Consider the following 7,227-nt stretch of genomic DNA (forward strand, 5'->3'; position numbering starts at 1 on the left):
AAGAAGAAGCCACTAGAATAGATAAACCAGCAAGGAAAATGCTGATAGGTTATGAATGTTTGCCATATCTGTATCTGGTATAGTTACTTAAAATGCAGTAATGCTGTCTGCATTCGTGGTATTTTCAGTGCTGATTTTTAAAATGCTAATTCCTCATTTGGAGCAAGAATAACCACAAGGAATCATTGCATAATTCCTGGTATGTGTTTTGATTGTTGAACATTTAGCAAAACTTTGCCCATGGCTCTGAATTTAACAGCAATTTAAGTAATAGAATTAAGGTCTTTCTGCCACTGACATGCATTATCACATGTGAGAGAGATAGCCTTCTACCTAGATAAAATCATACAAATTTTTAACGTTGAGCATTTGAGTAACATCCTTTTTATTAATATTCTGACATTTCTTTAAAGAAAGACACAGGTGTTTAGCACATCAGAAATCAGTACAGTAGCTGTCTGCAAAACAAAACGACCCCAAACTAGCACTAGATACTTGTAAATTAATATCTCAGCCTACACACAATGTAAGTTCAGTTAATACTGTTAAAGCAAACTTTTAAAACCTTTTTACAAGGTTATAAATATGACACTGTCAGTGTAACTTGTCAGACTTACTGAGAAGTAGTGACCTTCATTAGCAGTGGAAGTCAGAAATAAAAATACTGAATTTTCAATAAACAAGCTTTGCCAAATTTTGCTTATAGGTCGCTTATAGGTCTCGGTTGAAGTGACAGTCCTGTCAGCATCAGTTTACATGGCATGAAGGAGGAAAATTTAGAGTGGCCATTAGTAAAGTGGTAAAATTGCTAGCAACATGGACAAGATGTGACTACATTTGATTCTCTCCAGACCAGAACAGATAAAAAGGCATGACAATAAATTGTAATGAAGGAATTTACATTTCTAGAATTATTCCAGTCCAAAAGGATAAAAGTTCTCCCTAAAGAAGGGAAAACAGGCAACTATTTTTTACTTCCTTTGTATCTTCTTAGCCTTGTCTGCTGTCTCCATTTTCAATGAAATCTTGAAAAATTATTATCCAGGAGATAATGCATTGGTCAAAAACCTCTTATGGACAGTGTTCAGAGCTCAAAAGACAATTCAAAATTTATAGCAACTCTTAGACCCAGAGTATGGTTAAGATTTGACTGCAGGGGTTCTTGAGTTCTCTGTCCCAGCAGGAAAAAACCCTGGGCCCTTGAACAGTGGTGTAACAGGCTGTGCTTGGCTTAATGGTAAGCAGAGTTAAAGTGATAAATCTGTCACAACTGTTCTAGAATTTATACAGTAATCAGCACAATTAAAGCAGAGCAGGTTTGGCCAACGCTCGCTGAAGAGGCCTCATAGTCCTTGCAACTATCAGATTTACCCCATTACTTACACAGATTGCATTAAGGTATCTGATTAAAAATGGTATTAACTAGAAGGAGGTCATGATCTCTTTAAAATCAGAGGAAGACAATAATTGCTCTTTTTTTTTTTAATTTTAGTTTTTATCTGAAGTATTTAATTGACTTTTAATCCTCTGTTAAGTATGTCCACCAAATACAGCCTAACACATATTGTTTGCTACTGAAATGGATGCATCAGCTCCTCAGCTGCACACAGAGGCATTGGAAGTATTTTTGGCTAAGAAATGAAGGCTTTAGCATTTAGTTACTGTTCATGTAACTTACACTTATTTGTTTACTGTGTTTTCCACAAAGTGTTGCCAGGAGACTTTGCCAGGCTTATTTTCAATCATGCACTAAACTAGACTCCAGCAGACTGTATGCTTCCTCCATCAGTGCTCTGCCTTTATCTTTTTAATAAAACAGCTAACACCCTGCAGAATAAAATATATTATTTGAATGACTGAAAAATTGGAAAATTTTTTCAGAGATGACACTGTGAAATGAAATGCATTTCTTGTTCTGAGTAAGAACAGTAAATGCATTTATTTTTTGTTTACTCTCATATTTAGTATTTTAAACTGTCATAAAGTCATTATCATCCTATTACAGAAGAATAAGATGATAATGGATATGTGATCTGCATCTTGCTTGTTTAAATGAATAGTACTCTGCAAAGCTATATTCTGCTGCTTTCCTCCTGTAGATAATCTGAATCAAATGAATTGATTACACAGCAAGATGAGCAAGGTTTCGGTGATGAAGAACTGTTTGGGTTATTGCATTCTTCATGCAGGGAATTTAAGCAGCACAGTCTTGAACATCTTGCTGCTAGGGGATTTGCACTAGATTTAATAAAGTTTCAGGTCTCATCTGTATAAATTTAACTGTGTAGAGGTTTGTGAATACAGAAATACAAGTTTATATATGCACATAAGCCTACTGCATTAGATAATTCTACATATTCTATTTATTGTTAGTTTATGTTGCAGAATTCTATGTTTCAAATGTATTTATGCTGTCAAATAAGGACAAATATGGAAGTTAGACGATATTAAGCACTTGGAAACCCCTGCAAACAAACAAACAAACAAACAAAAAAAAAAAACCCACAAAGAATTTTAAATAGCTTTATACCTTAAGAGGTACTGTTCTTGCTCCACATCTGATCTGTTTTGCCTGCTGATACATAATTTTGTCTAGGGCTTGATGACCTCTGAGGATGCCAGATGCTATTTTGAAAAGGATTTTTAAGTCATCATGGATAACTCAAATAATATTCTTTCAACTTTACAGAAGTCATTAAAACATAAACTCAGGTGAGTTAACATTTGGACAAAATTAAAATTCCTACAAACAGAAGAGTAAAGGAGGAAATTTCCCATGTAATGAATCAGACCTAGATGTGCATCTGATACCACTGCAGTTTGCTGTTTTCTCTCAGGCACTGCTCCACTCCAAAACCATGCATGATATCTTTGTATTTATCTTGGCAAGCATATTCAGTACTTAATGTATACCTCAATATATTATCTTGGCAGTATAGTCAGTGCTCAAGCTGCTTTCAGATTTTAAAACTGAAGGTATTTTTCTTTGGCCAGGCTGCATCATGCACATAGCTGATGAAGAAAGCTGAACATTTGACTCTAGTTACTGAACAACTCGGTTTCTTGCCCTTGCAGTGTTAGAGTGTGTCTCATGTTCTGATGCTGAGGACAAAGCTGAGGAGACTGAGGGTAAAGGTTTTGTGTTCTAACATGTAGATAGGGAAGTGGAGGAAGAGGAGGTTTGTAGCATTCAGCCTCTTCCCAGCAGAGCTTCTAATGACAGGTTGCACCTGCATATCTATCCCTATGCAGAACAAAAATGAGGAAATACTTGCTAGATGATTGGCAAGATGTTTGCTAGCAGTGTTGACAGTAGTTATCTTTCTGATCTGACACTTCTCTGATACTGTGTGTTTGACATGTGGGAGAATTATTTACAACTCTATCAGAACTGGAAACATGGTTGAAAGAGGCATCCAAATAGTAGAGATTGTTGCCTCTTTTAAATTTAATTTTATAACACAAAAAGCACTGAGTGGTGGGGTTTTATTATATTTAGAACTGAAAATATTTCTGTTGCTCATGGTTGGTGAAATGTAATGCCACAGAAATTGCTAGTTTTGAAATGCTGATTTTTTTTAATACACTAATTTTCTGAGCACTAATGGTATTATTTTGTCATAGAATACAGTTAAATAAGGAGAACAAAATCTCACTCTTCAATAATTCTCAGAAGGGAATTAATTTAAGCCCCTAACTCTCCTGTAGTTGTGTGTATAAAAGGAGCAGTGAGTTGCACAGCTACTGAAATCTGCTCTGTAGTACTGGATGTTGTAGGGCAGACCAGAATGCCAGGGACTTAGGTGAATCTGATAGATCTTGTACTGCAGGGTCAAATGTTCCTGTTAAGAAGTGAACAACAACCACAAAAAGGCACAGTATCTTGCCCTACACTCACTGCTGCTCCTGCTCAGTATTCTAGTAATTGCACAATTGCCAGTGTAGTCTCAGTTGTTTTGTGTCAGAAGATAGGCAGCTGGCAATGCTAAGCTTTGGTTATCATCTTCACTTTTGAGGCTTTCGCTGTGCTAATTAGCATGACTAATTAAAAATAACTGGATTCCCTGAGGTTTGTTGCATTTGTTTTTTAGCATTAGAATATTGTTTTTCCACAGAAGCATTTACTGGAGTTTTCCTGAGATACAACTGCAGGGCATTCTGCTTAGACATTAACACAATTAATTTTTCATGGTTTTTCCAACTAGTTCATATTTAAAAGTAAGATTTTGCAATATATATGTATCTAGTAAATAGGTCTTTTTGCAAGGGTTTATTTATTATATATCTCTCAAGTTCTGATTTTCAGAACAGAGCTCATGCATAGCCAAATTCTTTAGCAGCATTTTATTGTTTAATTCTTTATGTTGTATTTCTCATCAGTGGACTGTGTGTTTGGATCAAGTGACTCTCACTGCCTGTGGAGCATATTCTGTATGATCCCATAGGTGAAATATTTCTGGTAGACTCAGCTCTGATTAATTCATGTTCCATGTGTTACTGTGATGTGATGTTAGACTGTACTTTCAGTTCTTCATATTTGAAAGTCATTAAGATACTTCCTGCTTGACTTCAGTGTCGTTGCTTCATGTGTTTATTTGCTTATTGTTTAATTGTAAAATAAAACTTTACTTCTGAGGATATTTAAAAGTCATCACCCACTCTGCACTAGGTATGAAGTAATCTCCATTTCCTGGCATTAATTGTTGCATAACACTGCAATGCACAGCGGTGGAACAGCTGCAACATCCTGACTGAAAATTCTGCATTATGTCTGAGGAGGGAGTATGGTGTAATCAGGCCAATATTCTTCCTTGAGCACCCTGCAGTGTCTGCAGAATTATACAAAACATGCCAACTTCAGAGAGGAAGGATTATTCATTGGAGGAAATTTCCTGGGTAGCCCAGCCAGATGTAGAGTGGTCATTATGAAAGGCTCTTGCTAGGCAGTAGCTTTATCTAGCAAGCTGTTTTCCTGCAAACAGAGATTTGATTAAAGATCAGAGTGCCACACCTTGTGCATAGGTGTGGGAAGAACATTTATCAATGTTTGGTTTGGTACCCAAATGACGTTGCTGATTTTTAATTTGCTGAGGTGATGAGCAGCCTGACCTCTGTCTCAGAGGGCACAAAGGCATACCTCAAAAATAATAAAAATCTTTATCATGGAGTGTCTTGCTGTCCTTTTCTATTTCCTTTATGATTTAATGGCTTCTTCCACAGCTGTTGCTCTCATTTTGATTCCCTGTGGTTCTCAGGGTGCAAAATATACAGCCATGTACTCCAATTACTGATAGTTATGTTTTGTTGATTATTTTGGCAGGAATGCTTGTACAGCTGCTTCTTTTCTTTCATAAAACATCCCTGGGGACTGAAATCTTTGTTCTGATGACAGTGAGAATATTTTCAGCTTGTACAGAAGTCGGGTGGTTCTCCTAAAAGCACTGTGCTAGAGCCTTTTAGCCTACAGAATTTGAATATACCAACTGTGAGAATGTTCATAATACGGCCATCCTCTAATGCTTTATGATTTCCTGAACAAAGGGGAGGGGTTAAGTTTTCAGCACAGCATCATCTTCCTTGACTCTTATTCTCCTCACAATGCCTCAGCCCATACTGTATGAACAGTGAAAAAAACCCCAACAAACCAGCTAGTTATGACTCCTTAGCAGAATAAAAAATTCCAAGGTGCCACTATTGGAACAGATATAGGTGATATTTGGCAACTGGAAGCATTAATTAATTTCTCAGATGAGATAAAAGAAGATGCAGATGATGACAGAGAAGCAGTGGAACAGGTTGTTCAGGGAGATTTCGCAGTCTCCAGCCTTGGAACTGGATAAAGCTTTGAGTAACCTGATCTCATAGCTGACTTTGCTTGGAGCAGGAGAACAGGGAAGAGACCTTCTGAGCTCCTTTCCAATATGAAATGTCCTAATACTGAAATTTTTTTGAGATCAAGAAAAGGTTGAAAAGGTTTAGCATCTCACAAGGTCCATAAAACCTGCCACAGTGTAGCCCCATGTTTACCAGCAAGGTCTTCCTTTAATCCATGACCCCTTTTTCCAATGAGCTTGCTCACATCTCTTGTTTCTGTGAGATGACCTGTGTGGAATGCTAGTTAAACCCATTTCCCTTATTTACTGATCTGCCACAGACTCCAATACAAAGATTATACTTATCAGTTGGCCCCAAGGCTGCAAGAAAAATTCTGTTTGTCTTCTGTGAAGTTATAGTGCAGAGAGGGAACAAGGACGTATTATTTTTATTTGCAATATACTTTATGTCCTTCTGCATCCTTAACTACAGAAATTTAATTCCTTACTTCTTCCATGCTGACAATACTACTGAGATGAATTAATCTGCTTTTCTTCCTTTCATGCTTTTATCACACTGTTTGCTTCAACCTGGCCAGTGAAGCCACTTCCATTGTTCTACTCTGGCCATTCTTTAATTTCCATGTTTTTCTAATACCTATAATAAATGGCTTGCATCTTGCATTTCAGATGTTACTGTTACTCACTCCACATTTCCTATTGTCCCCTCCGATCCTGAAGCTATGAGCTTTGCTGTGTGGCTGCACAGTCACTGCTCTAACAGCTGCACTTCATCCCACAATTCCTGTGCAGACTGCCCACCAAAAAGCTGTTGCATATCAGAAAGCGCACAGCAAATGCCTGCAAGGCATGCAGTGAGGAGAGAGCTCTGAGGAACCTTCAGGGAAAGTGATGTCTGACTAAACTTAGCACCTCTTTACTCATTACACAAGGATCTTCTCTCCTGGGGGAACTACAGACACCCTGGATATTAGCTGGTCAGTAGTTTTTTGGTTACTATATATATATATATATATGTGTGTGTGTGTGTGTGTGTGTGTGTGTGTACTGACCAAGGAGGTCAGGAAAAACACAGTGGTAGCCCCAATACTTTGTCCATGTGCTCTGTGTTCTGAGGAGCACCCAGTACTGTGGACAGTGTGCAAACACATGTTTTAGGTGTTACCAGTGTGACAAATCATGACATGTCAATCATTCTATAGATGAGAAAATTTAAGGACATAAAACTAGATATGCCTGCATATGACAGCACTCTGAATTTACTGTGCAGGACACTATTCATCCACAAATTTTAGAAGACTTTAGAAAATCTCTCCCTTTTTATAGCACAGGAAATTAAGACAAAAAATGCTCTTGTTTGGAAAGACACCGAGAAACCCTGTGATAGAACAAA

This window comes from Serinus canaria, chromosome 7 (assembly GCF_022539315.1).
Source record: "Serinus canaria isolate serCan28SL12 chromosome 7, serCan2020, whole genome shotgun sequence".
NCBI lineage: Eukaryota > Metazoa > Chordata > Aves > Passeriformes > Fringillidae > Serinus > Serinus canaria.